The sequence below is a fragment of the Mytilus californianus genome, unplaced genomic scaffold (assembly GCF_021869535.1).
Source record: "Mytilus californianus isolate M0D057914Y unplaced genomic scaffold, xbMytCali1.0.p SCAF_45, whole genome shotgun sequence".
Lineage (NCBI taxonomy): Eukaryota > Metazoa > Mollusca > Bivalvia > Mytilida > Mytilidae > Mytilus > Mytilus californianus.
In genome coordinates, this window is record NW_026262696.1 from 603,165 (window position 1) to 629,423 (window position 26,259).

At 33.5% G+C, this 26,259-nt stretch overlaps 1 long non-coding RNA gene and 1 pseudogene across 1 annotated transcript; both read right to left on the reverse strand.

The window, feature by feature from the left end:
- Positions 1 to 1,738: 1,738 nt before the first annotated feature.
- On the reverse strand, positions 1,739 to 5,366 carry LOC127699975 (uncharacterized). The gene is made up of 2 exons (XR_007981326.1): positions 5,292 to 5,366; positions 1,739 to 2,058 (listed from the first exon to the last, which is right to left on the reverse strand). It is a non-coding gene; the product is annotated as an uncharacterized LOC127699975 (long non-coding RNA).
- Positions 5,367 to 11,837: 6,471 nt separating this feature from the next.
- LOC127699973 (putative nuclease HARBI1) lies at positions 11,838 to 12,314 on the reverse strand (annotated as a pseudogene).
- Positions 12,315 to 26,259: the final 13,945 nt, after the last annotated feature.

Below are 26,259 nucleotides of genomic sequence, written 5' to 3' on the forward strand. Positions count from 1 at the left end.
TATGTACATGGAAATCTTGCAAGATGGGAAAGTTTGTTTTTATATTATCTATCATTAATTTATGTGTTCAGATGAAAAAATTTGAGGTTTACAAATTCAATGATTTTTTAATCGTATATTACTTCTGTTTATCTGACTTATTCTTTATTATAAGGTAATTCTTTGAAGAAGAAAAAAACCTTTTACAAATAAACAGTGAAAATTAAAATGTAGCCCAACATCCACATATTCCAAATCCTTATGTAATTCATATCAGACATTACTCCACCTGATTAAGGAATAAAAATACTTCATTCCTGGTGATATTTTAATATATTCTAGAAAATCACTAGAACTGACTGGATAAATTTATATAATAATTATTGCTTGCATCAATTTTAGTTTTTTTTTTAAATAATATACTTAAACAGTGTAAGAAATATGTTTCCTTTTAAAAAATACAGGTAAATCTTGGGTGATTTTTAATTAACCTTGATTGTTATAAAAACAAATTATTTATCAAAACATCTATTGTTATTTGCATGTGGGAATAGAAGGAATAGTGATTTTTAAAAAGTGGGAATAGGAGGAAGACACCAAAAAAATTATAAACGGACAATTTAAGAACGGTTTGTTATAAATCATGTTAGTATATAAGTACTGCCTACTGAGCTGATAATATCCCCGGGGACTGATAGTCCAACAGCAGAGGTATCGACCCAGTGCTGTAAAAAATGAAAACAACACGTTATAAATTTCATGCGTCCGAAGCGATTTTCGGGATTTACCTTCATCAGGAACGCTCAAAGATGCCAAGGATGCCAAGGATGTACAAGAACCAAAACAGTTGAAGAGCTATATAACCAAAAGACCTTAAAACATTGCTATAGAATAGTCTTAGGTTTAAATGTACATACGTATAGAGAATACTGCTTTATGATCATGATTGAAACTCTTTAAGATAAAGCTGTAACTTTAATATATATCACATAAACATAACATGGTCTCATGAACCATGAAAAAAAGTCAAGATCAGATGAAAACTGCTAGACGGACATGTACACCTTACAATCATTAAATAAAAAAAATCATCTGATCTTTTGCTTATAGTAAATGAGAAACAAATCGAACCACAAACGCTTATCATTGAACAATGAACCATGAAAATAAAATTAAGGTCAGATGAAAAGAAACTTAGTTACCTAAGAGATCTGCAAGAAAGGAATGATCTATTCAGATCTTCTCACTTCTGAAATATGAATCATTATACAAATAGTTCGAGCCGAAGCAGAATTAGCATCCTTTGTTCTCGCATTCTGGAGTTTGAGCGCATGATATATTGTATGTTCAGCTGTCTGATGTTGAAGGTAGAATATTACTTTATAGAAGACTCTTGGCTGTTTTTGTCGTTAGATTGCTGTCTCATTGACTTAATTCTAACAAACGCATGAATAAAGTGGTCTTTTCGTCTAAATTCTTGAAATTGAAATATAGAGAATCAAAGCGGAAAAAAAGTTAAAGAGAGGGGAAGGATACCAAAGGGCTATTCAAACTCACAAGTCGAAAAAAAAAACTGACAACGTCATGGCTAAAAAAGAAAAAGACAAACAATCAAACAACAGTACACAAAACACAACATAGAAAACCAAAGAATGAGCAACACGAACCCCACCAAAAACTGGGGGTGATCTCAGGTGTTCCGGATGGGTAACACTCTAATTTGTAACATAAATAATCACAAACAAATAAAAACAAGCTATGATTTACAGATTGATTTATTTCGTATGATTAACATAAAATGTATCAATGAACAGTTTATTCATCGTTATCTTCATCATCAAGATCCTCTTTGACCTCATAAGGTGCATGAACATTACGTCGTTTATCAAATTTGCACAGCGCCATGCAGTCTTTCTTGATCTTATTGCACTTCTTTTTGCAAGATTTGTCGCTGTGGCTTAAACAAAACTCCAACTTGCAGATTCTAACCTCATCATTACAAATCGTCTTACATTTACTGGCCCTCACTGTTGACACCATTGCAATGGCTATTACCAGGACCAATACGAGTGCTTTAGTCTGTAATGAGATGCATATATAATAATTCCATAATTCATTTTTGTTGTAAAGGTCCATATTTACATATGTAAAATAAGGAGATGAGGTATGATTAACAAGGAGACAACTATCCACCAGAGACCAAATATAATGTAGATGTTATGCATACATTCCACCAACCTATCGAGAAATGTACATTATTCCCCAAAAAAACCAGCCCTGTTTAGAACCTTATTCAAAGACATTGTGTTACTAGTCTAACAGTAACGTATGAATGTCTTTCCAAATATTACTGCTAAAATGAAAACATACAGCGCCACTGGACATTAAGCAAACAACAAACAATCATTCAAACATTATCATTATGATTCTAAAGATTTAAAGGCTGAAATTGTATGCTATGTTTAACCCCGCCATATTCAGTATGTTCCTGTCCCAAGGCAAGAACCTGTAATTCAGTGGTTGTCGTTTGTTACTGTATATCATATTTGATTTATGTTTTTTTTTGTACATAAATCAGGCCGTTAGTTTTCTCATTTGAATTGTTTTACATTTGTCATTTCGATATCTTCTATAGTTTACCATGCGGTATGGGTTTTACTCATTGTTGAAGGTTGTACGGTTACCTATAGTTTTTAACTTCTATGTCTTTTTGTCTCTGGTGGAGATTTGTCTCATTAGCAATCATACTGCATCTTCTTATTTATATAATTACTTATTCATAAATTGATCTCAATATTTGTAATGACAATTAACAATAGTGGTAAAAATAGTTAATTTCTTTTTTTTTAAAGTCTATATATTGGAATTGAGGTACAATGTACACCAGGAAATTTCACTCGCGTGAAATTCACGTGAATCTAGATTCATGTGATTCTCACGTGAATTTCACATCAAACGAGCTTATACGTGAAACTCGCATGAACTGATTTCACATGAAACCCACATGAATTCCACGTGAAAATCACATGGATATTTTTCACGTTAATTTCACTTGAATTTATCAAAATTAAGTTATTCAAATAATATCTAAACTTTCAAATTTGATTAAAAACATGAAAAAAATACTAATGTTTACGTGAAATTCACGTGAAATATTTTACGTGAGATTCCTGTGAAATTAATGTGAAAATTTTCACATGAATTTCACGTATAGGCTCGTTTGTGGTGAATTTCGTGTCAGATTCATGTGCAGTTCACGTGAGCAAAATTTGCCTGTGTAAGTGTAAGTTAACCGAGTGAAAGTCAACATGTGTATACAAATTAAATAACTAAACAAATAAATGCTTTAAAACCACTGACTACTTGAATATTCGGAAACTATCTCGTAACTTGAAAATAATTGTCTACTCGGAAACTTCCATACCAGTCATACAAGTCATATATACACTTTTTCTAAAACTGGACCGAAATTATTTTACTTTTCGAACATTCGTTTTTACTGAACAATTGTTTTTAGTTGTTAGAAATTAAAAATGTCCTTACAAAACCCGGGCGTTTTTATTTGTACAAATTGAATATCGATTGTAATTACTGTCAGCCTCTCTTTGAAATAAAGATAATATACGATTGATTGTCATTTGCTGAAAGCGGTATTTTGATTTTTAATGAGATTTGTTATACATTTAAAACTCGTTGAACTGCATCTGACTATCAAAGAAATTATGCAGACAGCACTTAAAATTTCTAAATGCATTCGAAATTTTAAAAAAAAATGTAATATACCGCCAAATTACGTATATATCTTGCCATATCATCCAACGATAAATATTACATGCATATGGATAAATTAATAATTTATGCAACAGGACGGATCCGAAAAATTGATTGACCAGAATACAGTTTCGTTTTATAAAGCAAGATGGAAAAGAAATGGTGTATTTGATATGACAGAAATTTCGCCCTGCTACAAAATGTACTGACCACTTATGGACCGCTCAAGGAGTTTTTGAACTATTTTTTAACGTGCATAAATCGTGACTTTCTTTCTACGCAAGGCAAAAAATAAAAAAGTTTTCAATAAATTTGGACGCGACTGCGTGCTTATACATACCGCCTAGATAAAATAGCGCCTCTCTTAAGCATATGTTTACTGCCAGAAGGAAAACATTATGGGTAGCTCATTGCTACACTCAAGTTAATTCTTTGGATTAAATAACATTATGGTACAACTTATTTGCTCAATAGACTATTTTCATATTACCGCTTTTTGACTCCGGATTATATAATTTGCGACAGGTAACCTAATCTGTGGTAGGACATCCTATACTCGGTCAAGTAAGAGCAACCACAAGAAGTAAAATCAAACATATAATTGGTGCAATTTGGTGGGAAAGATTACTGTTTCCGATGATTTTGTCGTGCATAGAAAAAATAAATCAGTAAATTTCCCCCCTAAATTGGACCGATTGTAAGCTTGATTTTACTTCTTTAAGTTGTCCGAGTACCAGGATGTCCAACCTCAGAGAAGGTAACCTGTCGAAAAATATAAACTCCGGAATAAAAAGTCGGTATTATGAAAAAAGTCAACATAGAGCAATCTTCAAAATATACGCTCGATTAACCTTCATCAAGAATGGTCGAGGTCAAAAGTTTATTAGGCAAACCACTAAAAAAATCGCATAAAACAAACTTTTGTATAAAAATAAGGAGATGTTGTGTGATAGCCAACGATACAACCACCCACCAGAGTTCAAACCACGAGCAATTATTGGCTCCGTACGGCCTTCAACAATGAGAAAAACCCATACCGCATAGTCAGCCATAAAAGGCCTCGACATAAAAAAAACCCTCTTAATATCATTGCTTCGTGTATGCACTTTAAGTTTTCAGCAATATGATGGCATATTTGTGATTATTTGACCAAATAATAAAAAAATAAGTGAGGCTTAAAACTGAAATTTTGATGTTTAACAAATTTCGAATATTAAAAAAAAAAAATCCCACAGAAATTAACAATAATACGCAGTTAATAATAATAAGACGATTTTATCGAATGATATTCATTCAGATTAAATATATCAAGTATATCAAGTATACACTAGTATAGCAAATTTAAGTGAAAAGAAACACACTAAGGTTAGACGGAAGGGGGTCTGTTTCTGTATTCTTAAATTTTTTAGGCCTTTATTCTCTTTTCTTTATTATTTTAATTGATTATTCTCTAAATATTAGCAGCCAGTATTTGAGTGTCGAGTTTTGAAATAACTATAAAAACAATTAAAAGTTAATAATTTAACTAATTCAAAACTTACCTGCATATTTTCTGTGTTGGGAAATAAACAACTGTATCTGTTTAAAATCGTAAATGAAACAGAATACATCGATATAGTTCATTTAAATATTTATACTTAAAACTGTAATACCTTCCAGAAATAATTAACTAATAAAGATAAATGATAGTGCATATATTCGTTAGACAGATGGTACTCTCCTCCTTGCGACATACGGGTATATAGACCAAACAGATAACAAAGGACAGGTGATTACTCGTTACACATATGGCGCAATCAGATTTTATTTCGTGGAACATATGATGTTCGGACCCTTGCATAACCAATTTGAACATGTGTATTTTAAATGAACATGTTGATATGAAATACATATTGAAATTCAACGTGACACCTACTTACAACCACAGATACTGTTATTGCTTGTTTTTTACATCTTCGTAAATTTTCACATCTTATATAGGTTTGAATGTATAATTATCGCCGTTATAAAGTCTTGTTGTGCCTAGGCGGCATACAGCAAGCACCAATCAATCAATAAAGTTATATTTTTATTTATTTTATTTTTTTTATCAATTTGAATTATATTAATTTCTCAATTGACTTTATTTATGTCGGAGTTGGATACAAATTCCCCCTTCACGTTTCATTTGAATGAAAGATTACAGGTTTTCATGGAAAGTGAAAATGAATAAAATCCGATATTCCTATTTGAGCCTTGGTTACCAGTTTGCGTACTGCTATACAACAGGATCGTTAACGTTATAATGAAGTTTAAAAAATAAATTAATTTTCAAACAAATATGATATTCATGTAAAAAATCCAGCAACTAATACAAACTGTACCTTTTCAACAGATTTTTATATTTTTTTTCATACACCACTGTCCCAAGTTAGGGGGAGGGTTGGGCAACCGCAAACAGGTTTAACCTCGCAACATTATGTATGTGCCTGTCCAAAGTCAGGAACCTGTAAATCTGTGGTTGTCGTTTGTTGCTGTATATTGTAATTGTTTTTCGTTCATTGTTTTGTACATAAGGGAGCTACCATTTGATTTTCATGGAGGGGGGGGGGGGGGGGGGGGGGGGGGGGTAGTGGGGCTAGGGTGAAATTTGAAAAAAAAACCAGGACAGGAGTTTTGAGTAAAAAACAAAGACAGGATGAGCAACATGCATGGCAAAAAAAGGGCAGGATGACAATTTATGTAAAAAAAGTCAGGATAAACTAATAAAAGAAAGGCAGGACCGAATAGAGTGAAAAATAAACAGGCAGGACAGAGATTACAATTAAAAAAAAATGCAGGACAACATTTTTCATCCTATCTCCCCACCCCATTAAAATCAAATGGTAACTCCCTAAATTAGGCCGTTATTTTTTCGTTTGAATTTGTCATTGCGGTGCCTTTTATAGCAGACTATGCACAATGGATGGGTTTTGCACAATGTTGAAGGACGTACGGTGACCTATAGTTGTTACCTTCTATGTAATTTGGTCTCTGGTGGAGTTTTGTCAAATAGGCAATTATAACACACCTTCTTACTTTTATTGTTACAAAAAAATGCCTAAAAAAATCAAAATGTGCAAGGAAATCGTATGCGGGGCATTACAAAATTTAAAGAAAACATATATAAAGAAATAAGAGTTTTTATACAAAACGTTTTTAATTATTTGCTAATTTTGAAATATAACAGTCCAGCAACCGATATTAGAGTGAAAGCGACCAATTATTTATCAGGAAGTTCAATATTTTGAGTTTGCTTTCAGTATCTTGGATCATTCTTTTTTGTTGTTTTTTTTTGTTATCTATCTAACGTTCTGGATTTTTTTTAAGAGTAAAGTGGTTTTGCTTTTCTGAGATTTTTGACGTCTGGATTTTTGAAATAACAGAGTTTGAACAGTTGTAGGCATAAGATAAACAGAACATGAATAATAGAAAAAAAAAAAAAAAACAAAAAAAACGGAAATACACAAAGAAAAACGAATGTTATCTTTAGGATTAACCAACATGAACTTGAATCCAAACATAGTACTGGTGTACTTAACATAATTATTAGTTAGGTTAGTCACTTATCTTATTTTTAAATAACCTTTAAGTACGAGTGAAATGACAAGTTAATATTTTGGAATAACCCAATGAATACATCATAATTTATACAGTACTGTTCAACTGAACACCAAAAGGTTTGTAGTTATCAATTGATTGCAATCTACATACATGTATTTACAGTGACCATAGGCTGAATTCTAAAATCTTTCATCGTATCTCGTTGCCACGTGTAAAATGTAATAACATAAATTTAATCACATTTTAATATTTTCTAACAAAAATACCAGATAATGTTTTAAATACGTGAACGCCATATTGTCTTTGCGATGGAGTAATTTACTCAACAAAATATGGAAAAAATTTCTGAACAATAAGACTACGTCGTCAACATCTGAAACTGTTGGGAAAAATATTATTTTCTGTTTATCGAAGCAGTCTTCGGATTAGGATGTGTCCTAAGACCAACTTAGGACATATCTTAATCCTAAGTGGGTTTATCAAACATGTCGTAACTTAGGAAAATCCTAGGAATTGTCCTAACTTTCGGATACCAAATTAGGTGTCTTAAGATGGTCTTCGGGTGGTCCTAACTTTAGGATATATTTAGGATGGTTGTTTTATAAACAAATATGGCCTGTATTGGTTGCATTTACTTCAGGGAACTACCATTTTATTTTTATGACGGGGTGGGTTGAGTGAGGGGGGGGGGGGGGGGGGGGGGGTGCCTAGGATGAAAAATGTTGTTCTGCTTTTTTTTGTTGTTGTTGTAATCTCTGTCCTTCCTTTTTATTTTTCACTCTATTCGGTCCTGCCTTTTTTTTTATTAGTTTATCCTGACTTTTTTTTACATACATGTAAATTGTCATCCTGCATTTTTTTGCAAAGTTCCTCATCCTGCATTTTTTTTTACTTCCAAACACCTGTCCTGCCTTTATTTTATTAGTTTATCCTGACGTTTTTTAACATAAATTGTCATCTTGCTTTTTTTTTTTTTGCCAAGTTGCTCATCCTGCCTTTTTTTTACTCCGAACTCCTGTTCTGCCTTTTTTTCAAATTTAAACCTAGCCCCCTCCCCCCCCCCCCCCCCATAAAAATCAAATGGTAGTTCCCTTAATACATATCCCTATCCCTCTTTTCAGCACCATTTGTTGCAACATTTGACAATTTACCAAAAAGCAACGTGTTACTCTTGTCCATGTCGTCCAGGAGAATCTGTAGTTTTGCATCGGTAGAATTCGAATATCGTATCTTATATTCACACGTATCATCGCATGTTATTTGCAGTAATAAAATAGTTGAAGTACTCAGTATTTATATGAAAGATGCACGAGATTTGAACTTTTAAGTATGAAACTGTGCGCTTCGAATTCAGCTCACTCAAAGCATATAATGATTTTACCGATTCTATATTTTATTTTAACTATTTACAATTCGTTTGTTTATAAAACGTAGTTATATTTTTTGTCTTATGTTTTGTTTTATGAGTTTGAATGTACAATTAATTTATAATATAAAAGGTATTTATCACCTTTAATTTAAAACTAATAATTATTTCCTAATTATTTATCTTATTTTTTTAAATTATAGTTATTGGTTAAATTTGATACAATATTTTCATTTTTTTCATTTTAATTTGTTATTTTCTTTAACGCCAATTCTTAGGACAGCGATTAGGACATCCTAGCTAAGATGATCCTAAGATAGCTTCGATGTGCATGCTGAGACATGTCGTAAGTCGGTCCTAACTTTATCCTAATTTCTGTTCTAAGAAATTCTTAGGACCTATCTTAGGACAGTTTCGATAAACAGGCCCATTTGATACACCAAGGAAATATTTCACTTGCTGAACCTTACATTGGATTAAACTTAAACTTGCTATACATTATGTAAGGGGACCACCATTTGATTGTCTGTTGGGAGGGGGAGGAGGATCTTGAAAATAAATAACCTGGGGCCTGTTTATCGTAAGTGTCCTAAGATCGGTCCTTAGAATTTCTTAGGACAGAAATTAGGATAAAGTTAGGACCGACTTACGACATGTCTCAGCATGCACATCGAAGCTATCTTAGGATTATCTTAGCTAGGATGTCCTAATCGCTGTCCTAAGTATTGGCGTAAAAGAAAATAGCAAATAAAAAATGAAAAAAAATAAAATACTGTATCAAATTTAACCAATAATTATAATTTTTAAAAGATTATTAATTAGAAAATAATTATTAGTTTTAAATTAAAGGTAATAAATGTGTATTAATAATTGTACATTTAAACTCTATGAGACAAAACATAGGACAAAAAATTATAGCTACGTTTTATATAAAAATTGAACAAAATAATTGTAAATAGTTAAAACTAGATATATAATCGGTAAAAATCATTATATATTTTGAATGAGTTGAATTCGAAGTGTCACGGTTTCATACTTTAAAAAGTTCAAAGGCAAATCTCGTGCATCTTTCATATAAATACGGAGTACTTCAACTATTTTATTACAGGCTGAAATAAAATACGTGTGAATATGAGCAAGAGACGAAATCCGAATTTTACCGATGCAGAACTACAGACTCTCCTTGACGAAGTGGTAAAGAGTAAAACTTTGCATTTTAGTAAACTTTCAAATGTTGCAACCAATGATGCAAAAAAGAGGGCTTGGGACTTAATATGCAGTAAAGTTAATGCAACCAGCACAGACCACAAAAGAACCGTGGATGAAATTAGAAAGAAATGGAGCACGTACACGAGTAATGCTAAAAAGCAGGCTGCCCGAATACGAAGAGAATCCAGGAAGACTAGCGTTTGACCGCCTCTTGAAGAGCTGACTCCCTTTCAGGATAAAGTTTTAGGAATTATAGGCAACACCCCCATAGATGGAATAGAAGGTGGGATTGACACGTGTCCTAGCGTTGAAGAACTCACCCAGACAAGAGATTCTGACTCTTCAAATGAAAATGGTAATCTTATTTTATAACATAGAAAAAGTTATGAAAGTAAAAATAAAGAACGTACATACTTTTATGTAGTACATTACATATTATATCTGTACATTGCATGAAATCATTTTTAAGATACTAATTTTCATACTCGTTTCTGTATAATAATTCTATAATAAACATTTCACTATTCTTTATACCACTCGTCCTGAACAAATATTTGCCACTGAACGTAAAACAAACAGCAATCAATCAATAACTAAACCACAGTGCGTTATGTGTGTTGATTCGATTTAGCGCTAAAGCAGTGTAAAAGAAACATCAATCAATCAATCAATCAATCAATCAATCAATCAATCAATCCTATATAGGTGTTTGTTTTAATTAGTTCTGAATATTTGTCTTTAAGAGACTGCAATTTCCTACTTACCCCGTTCTTGTTTTATTTTTGTTGTTGCATGCGACAAATATATGTTTTTTCAGTGTTTCTGTTAATCACACACAACGATTGATCTTGACAACCCCCCTTTTTGAGCAGTGAACTTCTGCATGTCGACCTAACAAATGGAGGAACTACGCATGGTATTATTCATTATTTTGACGTTTAAGATATTTATTTTCAGACATTTCCTACTGCTCATTAGGTGAAGCAAGGTGTACAAGAGAAAACTTTTGTGGCAGTTCGTTTTCTTCTGGTGCTTCATCCTCAAAATATTCAAAGGGAAAATATAGTGAACCATCACCAGCGGATTGTAGATTGATAGAAATAGAAAATGAAAGGTTGAAGGTAGAAAAGGAACGTCTCCATATTGAAAAACAGCGAGGACACATAGAACAGTTTAGACTAGAAATCTACCAAGAAAGACTAATCACTGAGCAACAAAAGCATCAACTATATATGGCAAAGCTTAACATTAGTATGACACAGATGGGTGGACATGTAGCAGGTCCATCATCAACCAGTGTAGAGAAAGACAATCCGTCAAGATAAAACTCTGTGCTTCAGTGTTGTAGAAATGTTTTGCATACAAATACATCACGATAATGTCATATATATATGTATTTAGTTAATTATTTCACTCTAGCCTCTGGTAAATCCCTGTTGTATATCCCTCTTGTAAATCCCTGTTGTATATCCCTCTTGTAAATCCCTATTGTACATCCCTCTGGTAAATCCCTGTTGTAAATCTCTCGGGTAAATCCCTGTTGTAAATCCCTGTTGTAAGTCTCTCTGGTAAATCCCTGTTGTAAATCCCTCTAGTAAATCCCTCTTGTAAATCCCTCTTGTAAATCCCTGTTGTGAATCAAAGTTTCAATTTAATACATGCTTTTCATAAACAAACATGCAAAAATACAGATATATGAATAAATGTTATATTCATATTCTGTTTAACCACTTTTTCCCTATATCAAATGTGTTTGCAGAAAATATCTCTACAAAATACTTTATTGGAAAGACAAAAAAAGACAAAATGTGTATGCATTTAATAACAAGTTTTCTGACTTGGAACAAACACTTTAATATGGGAATGATAACACCCTCCACCTTTTTACAATGAGAATGGAAACTAATTTTCAGAAATGTTTTATTTTGCATCAAAATCTGCCATTAATCAGCCTCTGACGTACAGCAGCTCCGTCGTTCAAATTACCATTGTATTGTTGTCTGCCAAGACGTCCACGATCTTCAAAATTGTCTGCAGGTCATGGAAATCTATGTGATATACACATGTTGTGTAATACGACAACAGCGATGACAATGTCACAACATCTCTTAGGGGTATACAATAGTGTGCCACCACTTGTGTCTATGCATCGGAATCGAGATTTCAGCAAAACAAAGCTTCTCTCCACAATGCTTCTTGTCTTTCTGTGCTCTTCGTTTTAGCCTTGTTGTTGTCTGGTCCCTGGATTAAGAACAGGGGTGAGAAGCCAAGGCCTCAATGGATACCCACTGTCACCTAATAGCCACCCGTGTACTATTGTTCGGTTTTCAAACATTTCACTAATGTTAGAGTTGGCCCAGATAAATGCGTCATGGGTACCACCTGACCACTTGGCAACTATATTCATAAACTTCATACCAGAATCACATACACCTTGAACGTAAACGGAGTGATAATTCTGCCTGTTCACATAAATATGTTCATCTACCAACGGGGATGTAATTTTAATATGTGTGCCGTCTATTGCACCCACAACATTTGGAAAGTTTTCTGCTTTATAGAACCGTTGCATAACACTTTGTAACTCTACTGGGTCTGTAGGCATTACGACATACTGTTGACAAACTTTCACTAAACATTGGGTTACATCCCGGTTAATGTTTGAGACACTTGACTTTGATATGTTGTGAACATCTGCATTTACGAGCTGAAAGGTCCAGTTGCGTAAAATAGCAAAGCCACCATAATCTGCAATGATACTGGGAATGCTCGTGATCTCATTGTAGGCCGTTGCAAATCATTTTCAAACAATCTACTTGCAAATCATTTTCAAACAATCTACATAGGTCTAGATTCAATAGACGTGATAATCTATAATTGCGTATAATGTCAATGTCATCCAGATAGTCCAGTGGATTATCATAGTCCCTAAGAAGTTTCTACGAATATTATTTGCCCTTCTTCTTAAACGTATATATGGGGCGGCCATGTTTTTTTTTAAATTTTAGTTATATCCTAAAGTTAGGACCATCCGAAGACCATCTTAAGACACCAAAATTGGTATCCTAAAGTTAGGATAATTCCTAGGATTATCCTTAGTTGCGACATGTTTGATAAATCCACTTAGGACTAAGATGTGTCCTAAGTTGGTTTTAGGACACGTCCTAATCCTTAGACTGCATCGATAAACAGGCCTCTGGACTGGTAAGAACCGAAAATAAATAAATTTGCACAAGACGGGCTGCAAATGAATATTCTACATTACAAAATGCAGGATAGATCAGGATACAAATGTATACAAAAGGGAAAATAAATTTCCGCGGGGCGAAGTAGCGGAACAAAATAAGCATGCGTAGCAATAGGTGAAAATAAATATTCAATCAAGGCATAATCATCCGGACTACATGTAAGCTATTTTTACAAAAAAAAATATCTATTAAAAGTGTTTTGGATTGATTTGCACTTTTTTTCCGTGAAAATCCAGACCAGCACTTTTTTTAAATGTAGGTCAACCAAAAATTGACGAACATGTCAGTCATGATACATGATAAATGTTTATTTACAAACCATAGTCATGTTTTAAAAAAAAATAAAAAATTAACGTTTCACTTGCGGATTATTTTTTTCTAATCATTTATCGATAATTTGAATATATCAGTTTATCTTTGAAAGCTTGAATTATTTAACATTTTGTCTTGTCGGTGCCTTTAATAACTTACTATTTTTATATGGTATGAGTTTTGCTCATTGTTAAAGGCCCTATTAAGATGACTTATCGTTGCTTACAACTACTTCACTTTGTATATGGTTTGATTTGTTGGTTGCTTCAAGTGGCAAATATTTCATGCATGTTCAGGACGAGATCAAATTAACAATAAATACAAAAGTAATGTCCTGTGATAGAGGCCGTCTAGGATGAAGGTCGGGGATAATTTAGACTGCCACTGGAAAATGAGGATAGATTGGATAAGGACAGAAATTGAGCCATGCAACAGTCCACCTACGCATCACTCAACGAGTTGTTGCCAGGGATCTTAAAGTGCAGAGAGCATGTCACTCTGTCTAAATGAGGCATCGGATTTAACGTCCCCATTCTGACTGGACGTGGATGCGTACTTGTATATCCCGTACAGCCAAACGGACGGCCCGATTTGGCAAGGGTTTTACTGCCGGTCGGAGGTAGACTAAGAGAGACAATATTTCTATTCCCCAGTGCCCCTTGGGGAAACTTGATGTATGGTGGGTAGTTATCTCATTAGCAATCAAGTCAAAAAAAGTAAAATAACAAAAAAAAAAAACGAACTCCAAGGAAAATTAAAACGGAAAGTCCCGTATCAAATTGCAAAATTAAAAGCTCAAACACATCAAACAACTGTCATATTCCTTACTTGGTATATGCATTTCCTAATGTAGAAAATGTCACATCTTCTTATTCTTAAATGTGTGTACTCTTTACGATAGAGTTTAGTATCATACCGTTCACTTTAACGTGTTCTAGTCGTGAGTATGCGAGTAATATTGCCACTGATAACCCATCCATCGTCTTGAACATGCATGGACTATTTGCCACTGGACGTTAAGCAACCAAAAATCATCACCGTCCATCCAATCGACTACAAAGGTCATTCAAAGGAGTGATAACTTGGTTTACTGCACACAGTATAACCTTTTACTGGATTATAAACATACATGTATCATAGATCAAATTTATTCGTTCAATGTATGTTTACTTGTGTTAATATGTCTTTTGATTGAGTTAAGCCATTTCAATTGATATTTTATAGTGTGTCTTTCTATGTTGTGATGTTACACTATTGTTTTAGATAAAGATGAAGGTTTGGTACCATTAAAACGTTTAAACCCGCTGCAATTGTTTGCACCTGTCCTAAGTCAGGAATTAGAATGGTTTTACACTAGTATGTTTTGGAGCTCTTTATAGCTTGCTGTGCGGTGCGAGCCAAGGCTCCATCTTGAAGACCGTACTTTGAATTATAATGGTTTACTTTTATAAATTATGACTTGGGTGAAGAGTTGTCTCATTGGCACTCATACCACATCTTCATATATCCATGTAGACTGGTATGCAGAATCACTGTACTTATATGTCTATCACTGTTAGGACGAAGTTTTTTGTGTGTGTTTTGTATTCGGTACGACTTATAGTGCAAAATACAATTCATTAACTCAAATGACAAAATAATTGTCAATTAATGTTGTTAACATTATCAATTACAAGAAGTTTAATATAAGACTTATAACAAATCTATTCGCGCCGTACTGGCTACTGGAATCTGTCATCACAATTATGGATACCTGAATTCAAAAAATGACCAAATTATCCGATCGTATGTTAAAATCTGAAATGTAAAGAAAGCTTTTTTTCAGTTGGTTTTAATTTAGCCTCCCTTCATGCAAGAGCACTGCAAACTGGAAATAATAGCATATGTATCAACAAACAAAACTCTCAAGACCAGTTATAACATGTCTTTTTCGTTTTTGGTTTTTTGAGCTTACTGTAAATCATTTTCTCTCATTTGTTACTGTATATACAAGGTGTATGCCAACCATGTATCGTTTAAACCCTTAAGTAGCCGGAATTAACAAATATGCACTCATTTTTCTTAGCTAATAATGTAAACGTAAATGCTCTATTTCGTATTCAAGACAGCCCATGTATTTGTAAATTTTGATTTCCTGGAATCTGCGTTAAATTCAAACATAGACTTTACCAGGTCAATACCAGCAGAGGTTATTAATAATTATCTTACCTCCTATACATTTCTGATTGGTTAAAAGCGTCCGCGTGGAGACCGTGTATATTCCATATTAGGTTAGTAGGGAGGCGGGCCTTATTTCATACACGGTTAGTAGTGGTGTTACGTCCCTTTATAAAAACAAAACGGTACTGAGAAAAAATCTTAAAGGTTTCAACAGACGAAGAAATTGATGATGAAGATTGAAATAAATTCATAAAACACATTTAAACCTAACAAGTTGTTATTGTTGGCATCTGTTTTTGTAGGACCAATGGAAGTAGTTTCTTAATGCTAATGGTATTGAAGACTTGCTCATTTTGATAGGTCACTAGTCTAAATTTCACACGTTAAGATAGTCGGTAAGATAAATTCGTTACATAGTGTGCTAGTGACGTAATACGGTATATATGAGGTCAGTAAATTCAATATGGGGATTCAATATGGGGATTCGAGCTTCGCTCTCACCCCATATGGAATTTACTGACCCCATATATACCGTATTAGGTCACTAGCACACTATATAACTAATAGTATGGTCTTCAATATATCTTTTTCTCAAGACACACACTAGATAATAATCATTTTATTCTCCGGACGATTCCATGCTTGTCATATAGGTAACTGCCTATTTCTGAATAAACCTTGTAGATTTCTTTTATTTAAGTGATTAAGTGAAGTATTAGACCTAACTTTCTAAATAAGCTGGCTGTTTTAAAAAAAAATAAGAAGATGAGTAATGATTTCCAATGAGACAACTCTCCACCGGAGACAAAATGACATAAACGTTATCAACTATAAGTCACCGTACGGGCTTCAACAATGAGCAAAACCCTGACGTATCTATATAACGAAGCTATAAATACAACTCAACCGAGAAAAATATCGGCCTAATTAATGTACAAAACAATAAACGAAAAAAAAAAATGATATACTTGGCTCAAAAGAGATTGGATCAGAATGCCTCCGGTCGCATTGATTTTGAGCCAATTTAAAAAAAAAATGCGCTGGAGAAAATACAGTGTGTCTTCAACGCTCTTCAACATCGTACTATATTTTGCCATTTTAACATTTTTGATTCGAGTGTCACTGATGAGTCTATTGTAGACAAAACGCTCATCTGGCGTACTTTTTTTAATCCTGGTACCTATGATGAGGTTGTTGCTAATTTTACAAAGTTACACAGGCATCTGATTTAACCTCTAGATCAATATACCTACCCCATATTTCTAGTTAGCAATATAACATGATGAGTATAATTGTATATAGTTAAACACATGACACGAAGTGGTAAGAACCGACCGTGCAAGGGCTGTATAGCCAGTCAAGGTCGTTAAAAACTTCCATTTGTTGTAAGTGGTAAGTGATGGTTTCAGTGATAAAACATCATGTTCTGCTCCAGTAAAGGAACCGGAACATTGAATATATCCTGTAATAATTTGACAGATATATTAAACATTGCTATTTCGGTTTTATCGATACAAAACATCACAGAATTTCCGTTTTCTGATCACTTTATTGTGGCTGCCTAGAGCAGAATGGTGTCGGAAAAGAGGGGAGAGGGATGGTAAAATAACGTCATTTGCATATACATAAGACAACCAATTTGAAGTAAATTTAATGAGCTAGATGAATCAGATATTAAGTAATCTGGAAGGACTTTTATAAAAGTATCAAATAGATACGAACTCAGTACATCTTCCTGGCTGACCTCAACACTTGAGTGTAAAGGTTTGGAAAGCTGATCAGCTATTTGAACATATAATGTTGATTTAGTATTTTGTTTAAATTGTAAAATAAGCCATCGACATTCGCTTTCACGAGTTTAATATATGCACATCAGTTTGTACACTAACTGTATCGAATGTCATTTTAAAATCTACAAAACAAACACAAAACTAGCAATTCTCTTAGAAATACTTTTTTATTAGGGCTACCACAATCCACGTATTTACAATAAGTGTAAGCTACCTGACATGTTGTTTAATCCAATTATGATTGAATTCACTTGAAAGTTACAAATCGTTTTAATCATTAATGATGTGACTAATAGACATTTTCGAAAAGTCATCTACACGGACACTTATACCGACACCGATACCTACACTGACTAAAAAAATAGAGGGGCCGTATTAAAATGTCAAAATACACTAAATGAATTTAATTTAACATTTATAACTATATTAACGAGGTGAATTATATTTAAAAATAAAGGCATATATTTTTAATATGGCGACCCTGCAAATAGGATGGATATCCCATAGAAGAAAAAGACTCCCCTCGTAAAACTTTGTTTGACTCAGCAGAGGTAGAAAAAAAATATAAGTTCATTATTCGTTAGTTGGTTTCCTATAATTTTTAATTCAAAATCTGAGCTAGAAACACAAGGTCCTCTTATCAGTTTTGGAATTCTTTTAGTGATGATTTGTGATATTCAAACTGTTTTTCTTCTAATTGTCGAATTATACTGATTGATCTTTTTCAAGCAGTAAATTATATTTCATTTAGTTTTTGGGGTAAAATAACCAAAATGGGTATTCATCTTATCAAAAGAGAAAATCGGGTACACCTTTTTACGTTTAAGCGTGTTTGAGTTGATTGTTTTGTCCTGAATACGTATAAATCAAAAATATTGATACTTCAGTCTCGCTTCAAATCCATTATTTTTTGTATATATTTAGGCTACATTTTGATATAATAACATTACACATTCACAGTACTAAAACAGGAAATATATGGGTCAGGTGAAATACCTTTCTAATGTGTCATAACAACAGAGTAGGTGTGTTTGAATAAAACAAGAAAAGCTTCGTGCTATTTCTAATGTTTAAACTGGAAGTGTATTTCTTAGTTGTTTTTATTAACTTTCAAAATTTCCCCCTGACAACCAACCAGACAGTAGTTTTTAGTTGACAAAAGACCTAAAAGTACATGAGATACTTTATAGCTAGTAGATACATTTTTTTTTTAAAATACAACTCTCATGTAAGGATCGTAATTATGCCAAGTGGATAAATTTATCGGTTTTCAAAAGCTAAGTTGACAGCGGGGTCATCCCTGCAATGGCTTCCATTTTCACGATTGATAAAATTAATCGGCGTTATTGAGAGATGATTTTGACGAAGTAGAATCCTGACTTTCTGTGGAAAGTTCTACTAATTTACACAAAGCCTTCCCCCTTTTTTAAAAATTATAATATGAAGATCGGCCAATTCTCAGCTTCTAAGCAGAGCCAATAAATCAACAAATCATTGAAAATATTTTTTTATACAGTATTAAAAGTGTAAATTATATATATATTTTTTTATAAATGCCTGTGCTCATTGTACACCTTGAGATGACCCCACCTAAAAAGGTTACCTGTCGTCCTAGGCATAGGTGTAAGCGTCAGTGTCGATAAGTTTTCGAAAATGTCTAATAGACGTGTTAGGAAAGTCGATACGATTTTGGCGCTGATGTTAAATACCAATACTACTATAGGCTATAGTGGGGACCATCTCAAAAAGCACAGATAATTATTCATTATAGTTACAATGTACCTGTATGGGTTTGTTTGATAATGCTGAGATGATTGTTAAACAATAGAATATTAACAATTTATTCCGCAATATACCGACGAGGACACAGCAAATCAACACGATCATTATTAATATTAATATTATAAAAATGCATGATTTCATAGTAGTGATCTATGAAGTTTAAGATCGTTGCCTTCCATCCCCACCCCCCTTTTTCTTACTATTTTGTTGAACGACTGCAAGGAAATCCACAAAGTGATAAAAAAAAGATGAATAAAACAACTGCAATCAAATCACATCCGAATCCGGTTTTTTACTCTACATCATTCTTTGTTTAATATGTTCGTTTATTTGAAATTTATTTAAAATATGCTTTTCAGGTCGGGGCCTTTCATAGCTTTTATGCGGGATGGGTTTTGCTCCTTGTTGAGGTCTATACGGTGACCTATATATGCCAACATTTACGCCATTTGGTCTCTGGGGGATAGATGTCTACTTTGGCAATCATACATTGTACCACTTCTCTTATTTTATAACATGTTTCTAGAATAGAGAAATGTGTAGCTTAAAATTCTATTAAAAGAACTGGAGATGTGTGTACTTGACAATTAGAAAAATAACAGAATGAAACAAAAGCGTATTCAATTTGATTATCTTTATTTTTTATTTTTGTCTAGAAATGGCACTTTAATTTAATGCTGAAAAGGGACAATACCTAAAAAAAACCTTGTTAAAATGTGTGAATTGTTTATTCTTATTCACATTTTCCCTGACATTTTCTTTCTATCAACTTTCGTCAGTTAGTTATTCGGACAGAAGAGGTTTTCGAATTAAGTTTTAAAAGATATCTACATTTGTGCACTATTCAAGCATGTTAAATTACGTTTCGGTGAAGGGTCGGAATTTTTTTTCTTGGTATCATGAATTCCCAGTAGCAGCTTGGTCATTTTTAAGTGTACGTCTGGACCTCGGCGAGGGGTCTGAAGGCCCCCAGCGGGTCCAGGGCAGTGGACCTTCTGGTATGGGTTCGAGGGGCGAAGCCCCCGGAAGCTAACAAGTTATCGAGAAACCGTCCACCTATTGTTATGCCGTATAGGAGACAACAATTAAGACAAACACCGAGAAGGGAAAAAAGAAAAAGCAAAAAACTAAATAGAAGAATTTCAAAGTGTCAAGTTTATGTCGAACACGCCATCAGACGTTTAAAACATTTAAGGTTATCAGAACTTTGAGGAGACATCCAAGACACGAATTAAATCAAATTATTGAATTGTGTGCTAGACTTGTGAAGAGACAAACTGAGTTATTTGACTATAAATATATTCTACTCATATCATTCAATGTATATATTTAGACTTTTGGCCGAAAAAATCCGTCATTCCCATTCTTAGCCCTTTTATATATTTTTTTAAGGGGTTTTTTGCCCTCCTAAAATCAAAGAAATACAAATGAATATATGAAGATCTACGAAAGGCCCCTACACGTTTTAAAATTAGGGGTCGACGTTAACTGTTCGCTTTATATTGTATCAAACACACCACAAACGTAAACTATACCAAGCCGAGATACTTTTCAAAGCAATTGCATTTTGAGAAGGTCCACACTTAAATCCTGTATCGGTATTGTTATTTAACATCAGCGCAGTATTTAAATCCCTTTCCTAACACGTCTATTAGAAAGAAAAAGAAAAAAGGTTCTACCGCAAATATCCTACGAAAGCCTATTAGTGTCACAAAAAAAAAAAAAATATCTCGTAATTACGAGATAATTATCTCGTAATTACGAGAAAACTATCGCGTAATTACGAAAAATTAATGGCGTAATTACTAGAAAACTATCACGTAATTACGAGATAAGATTTTTATCTCGTAATTACGAGAAAACTATCGCGTAAATAACGAGAAAAAAATGATTATCTCTTTATTACGCGATAGTTTTCTCGTAATTACGCGATAATTATCTCATAATTACGCTTTAGTTTTCTCGTAATTACGAGATATTTATCTCGTAATTACGAGATAAATATTTTTTTGTTTGACCTTAATCGGCTTTCGTAATACCCCCCTTAAATTTTGTAAGAAAAGAAAAAAGAAAACTATCGCGTAATTACGAGAAAACTATCGCGTAATTACGAGAAAACTACCACGTAATTACGAGATAAGATTTTTATCTCGTAATTACGAGATCATCATCGCGTAATAACGTGAAAACTATCGCGTAATTACGAGAAAACTATCGCGTAGTTACGCGATAATCATTGTTTTATCTCGTTATTGCGCGATAATTATCTCGTAATTACGAGAAAAAAAATAATGATCTCTTTATAACGCGATAGTTTTCTCGTAATTACGGGATAATTATCTCGTAATTACGCGATAGTTTTCTCGTAATTACGAGATATGTATCTCCTAATTACGAGATAAATATTTTTTTGTGTGACCCTAATCGGCTTTCGTCATATCCCTCTTAAATTTTGTAAAAAAAGAATTCTCAATCCAACTGTTTGACATGTGCCAATAAGAAAGAAAATGTATTTTCTGTAAAATGTTTTCAGGCGATCCAAATAAATTGATAAAAAAATCTCTAGAACATGAAAACAGTTAAATATACGAGTGTTTAAATGTGTAATTTTACACTTCACTGACTACCGGTACACGTGAATAGATTGATAAACACAAGTTTAAATTGTAGTAATACAAATATAAAACAATTGAAGTTACCACCCTTCAATCTGCTCATCTCTAAAATGTTGAATTATTTAAAAAGTAAAACTTTTTTAATTCATTTCAACTGAACATTTTGATAGATAAACAATCCAAATAAAAGCACAATAAAGACAAATTCCTTTATAAAAACTTAACTGCAAGACATACAAATTATGTATACCACAACGTACTTTATATCTAATGAGATATAACGTTTAAATATTTTAAGCAGTGTTGTGCTGTTACCTAATGAAGATATCTAAAGGTGAGAGTAGTGACAGTCTTTCCAAAGTTGTGGTAGGCAATGGTGTCCTTGTCGATGGACTGTGTTAAATCATAGCCCTGACGGAGTAAAACACAATACTGCCACAGCCATACACCTAAATCACCTGGTGTATGTTCTTGTGGGCCTATGGTAGCCCAGACAAATACATTAGGAAAGTAAATGAGAGTGTAAATAGTGCGGTGGCTACACTTCATACCTCTTCTCTCACTCTCTCATTCTCTCGTAATTGGTAGATACGTCATGCCATGTGCGTGAGAGACAGAGATTGGGAAAGAGAGTGTGCGGGAGAGGACAAGTGTGCGGGTGACGGAGAGTGAGAGATGAGGGAGTGAGTAAGTCAGAGTTAGTGTACGAGACGGAGAGGGATTTAGTGAGCGAGATAAACCGAGAGAGCACTGAATGAGCGGGAGAGAGTTTACGACTGTGAGAGAGAGAAATGAAGTGGGAAATATTGAGTGATAATAAAGGGAGAGACAGCAAGAGATGAGCGGAAGATAGAGAGAGAGTACGAGCGGGAAAAGATTATGAGCGTGAGAAACAATATGAGCGGACAGATAGTTTGAGAGAGAGAGAGAGAGAGAGAGAGAGAGAGAGAGAGAGAGAGGCCATTCCATGACTTAGAGTGAGTGAGAAAAAGAGAATTGAATTTAACAGCGTGACTGCGCGAAAGTGAGCAAGTGCATAAAAGGATGCGTGAGTGTGTCAGTGATTGTGAATGAGGTAGCGAGAACAAATAAATTGAGAAAGAATGTCAATGAGAGGGCGTGTATGAGTTAGCGAATGATAGAGTGAGTAATTTTGATCTAAGCATGATCTGAAAAGTCATACTGTTCAATTCAGAACTGTTCTGTAGCATTTTGGACAATTTAGTTTGATGCTTATGGGTACAGGTTAATACCAATTATAGCAGTCTGAACATAAACTGAACAGATCTTAACTGACTGCAAGCTAAATGTCTGAATAGTACTGAATTTACCTCAGTGGATAAGTCTGAAATTGGACTGGAAAACAGAAAATTACGTAATGAATTATTGTTCCGTCCTTTAAGAGCTGTAAAGATAAAAATAACAATTTCATATCAAAATTGGTTTATGTTGCACTGTTACACCACAGTCACAGGTTAGGGGGGAGGGCGGCGCGTCTTCAAATTAGTTTAACCCCGTAATATTCTGTAAGGGGCTGTTCCAAATCAGGAGCCTGTAATTCAGTGGTTGTCGTTTGCTGCTGTATATCATATTTGTGTTTTGTTCATTATTTTGTACATAAATCAGGCCGTTAGTTTTCTCGTTTTGAACTGTTTTAAATTTGTCTTTTCGGGGCCTTTTAAAACTGAGCATGAGATATGGATTTTACTCGTTGTTGAAGGCCGTAAGGTGACCTATATTTCTTAATATCTGTGTCATTTGGTCTCTTGTGAAGAGTTGTGTCATTGGCAATCATACCACATCTTTTTTATTTTTATATTTATAAAATTTAGGTATTTGACAGATCCCAAACGTGTTGATATGTAAAAACTCATCTATGACTGTCTATCTGCTGACCAAATGGGTTTGTAGTTTCTGGGAAATGAGTGGCGAAAATATTCGTTTGACGAAAGAATTAACGGACTGACGGACGAACAATGTGATTGCAATGTAGCCACCACTCCTAGAGTGGGTGTATGACATGGATCAAACCAACCAAAACGAGCAACAGGCTTCACTGACAACATAATATCGCATCGGCTATTCACAAATTATTCTGTTTAATAATGTCGTTCTAATTAGATAATTATCCATAAATGTCACTTAAATATTGTATTCGTAGGTGTTAACTCACATTATAAAATTAAGCTTAAAAGAATGACTAATATCTTTTTATCTATAGCATTAAAAAATAATGAGATTTGATTATATCCTGTTTTCATAGTTCTTTTGACATGTTTGAGCGAGGCGTAAAAGTAAGCATAACTATTCCAGAACAGTTGATATTTTCAAATTGAAATCTAAACTGCCTTCCTGTTAGTTGCCATCAAAATATCTCCTATAGAGGAGAGTTAAATAAAAGAATAGTGGAAATGAAGGTAAGGAGGCTGTTAATCATTTAAAATATTTCAGTTACATGCGCATACAAATAATAATGTTATGTTTTCATGTCGATAACTAAGCAAAACTTCAGGCAAATTGAAAACAAAGATCAGACTTACAGTAGAAAGACACTAAAGTATTATAAATTTGTATCGAAGGGAATCTAAGCTGTTTTCATTTTGAAAGGTAAAGAAGAAATACTCCTTTCAAATTGTCTATAATATATATTTTCAATATATTCTTGCAATATAAGGACATAATTATCTCAAAATCGCAGTTAAATTGTATAATAAAGAACAATCATTTACTGCGTTTTTATTCAGAATTTGTAGCAGTGCAGCAACCTAAAAAACTTGTTATTTATCTCTTAAAGTTTCGTGGGATGAATTTGTATCATCAACGAGTTAAAGATGTATATATTTGGTACCTGTCCATGACAATATAAAAATAAGGAAATGTGGCATAATTGCAGATGAAAAAAAACTATCCACCAAAGATCAAATAAAAGTGGATGTAAGCAATTAGAGGAAACCGTGCGGCCTTCAACAATTAGAGAAACCCATACCGTATAGTCGGCTATAAAAGGTCCCGACATGAAAAATATGAAACATTTAAATTGTGAAATATAGCGGCCTAATTTAGAACAAAATATTTTTTTGCAAAAAACAAATATGACAGACACGAACCTAAGACAACCACTGAACTACAGGCTTCTGACTTTGGATAGGCACGTAAAGAATGTGACGGGGCTAAACTTGTTTGTGAGCGCTAAACCATCCTCTAACCTGGCACAGTGGTGTAACAGCACAACATAAGAACAACACAAGACACGTTTGGTAGAGCAGAAGAATGTAGACTTGTAGACTTTTCTACATAACCCATATATCGGTATATCGGAATGAGCAAAAAAAAAAAAAAAAGAACAAAACACAAAGCATCTGCGAAAATACTATTCGACATGCTAAAAACATTTCGCACGTACTAAATCATGTCGTCAAATTTTTAAAGTATAGCCATTTATGTATCGTCCTGAACATGCATGAAATATTTGCCACTGGACGTTAAGCAACCAACAATCAATCATTCGTTTATCTTGTTTGTTTATCATCAAACTACCCGATTACTAATGAGATGTGATTTATTTTATGATTGCAAATACCCGGCTGGGAATCACATCGAGAACACCAATTAAACGGACTTGGTCAATTTTAACACTATGCTGTGATTGGTGTTCTTTCTTTTACCCAAAGAAATTCTGTTCTTTATTTTTTACACGAGGAAATTCTAAAGAGAACATACTAGTATTTTTTAAGGATGTTCGCTACTCTGTTTGAAAATAACAAGCTTTTTAAAAGGCTGATTTAAATTGTTGTATATAAATAAAGAAACTAAAATAGCAGAAAAAGATGAAAGGTCCGTGTGCTTGTTTTCAAGATATAAGCCATTGAAAATTTGGCGGGAAATAATTCTCTCTAGATTGTTCATACATTTATCATTGGCACCTTTTTTCTTTCAAAAACGATGAAAAAATAACAAAGATTTTATAAGATTTTCAAAGATGACATTTCAAACTATACGTAATCAAATTTTGGAAAGAAAAGTAGGGGTTAATGGGCAAAAATTTTTAATGGCACTACATGGATAAAACCAGAGGATTCCGAACATCTGACAAAAATTCAAAAACCCAGAGGAGCGAACATCCTTAAATTGTTTATGCTGTTTTATTCCATAAGATCATAAAAGCGGGACCATTATTGTGAAGTAAAATTGCATCTCTTCATAAATAACTGATAGAATTTGTACTTTGCATTTTATATTTTTATCCACTTGTGTTGAAACTGTCAAATATTTTTTTTCTTTTACAAGCGTTTAACTTACAAGTGAAGAGATATGGTTTGATTACCAATGGAACAACAATCGGTCAAATAGACAAAGATGTAAATACATTGTAACTACAAATAAAATACGACCTTCAACAATGTGTAAAGTCCAAGAAATACAAATGAGATTCCAATGACCGGTAT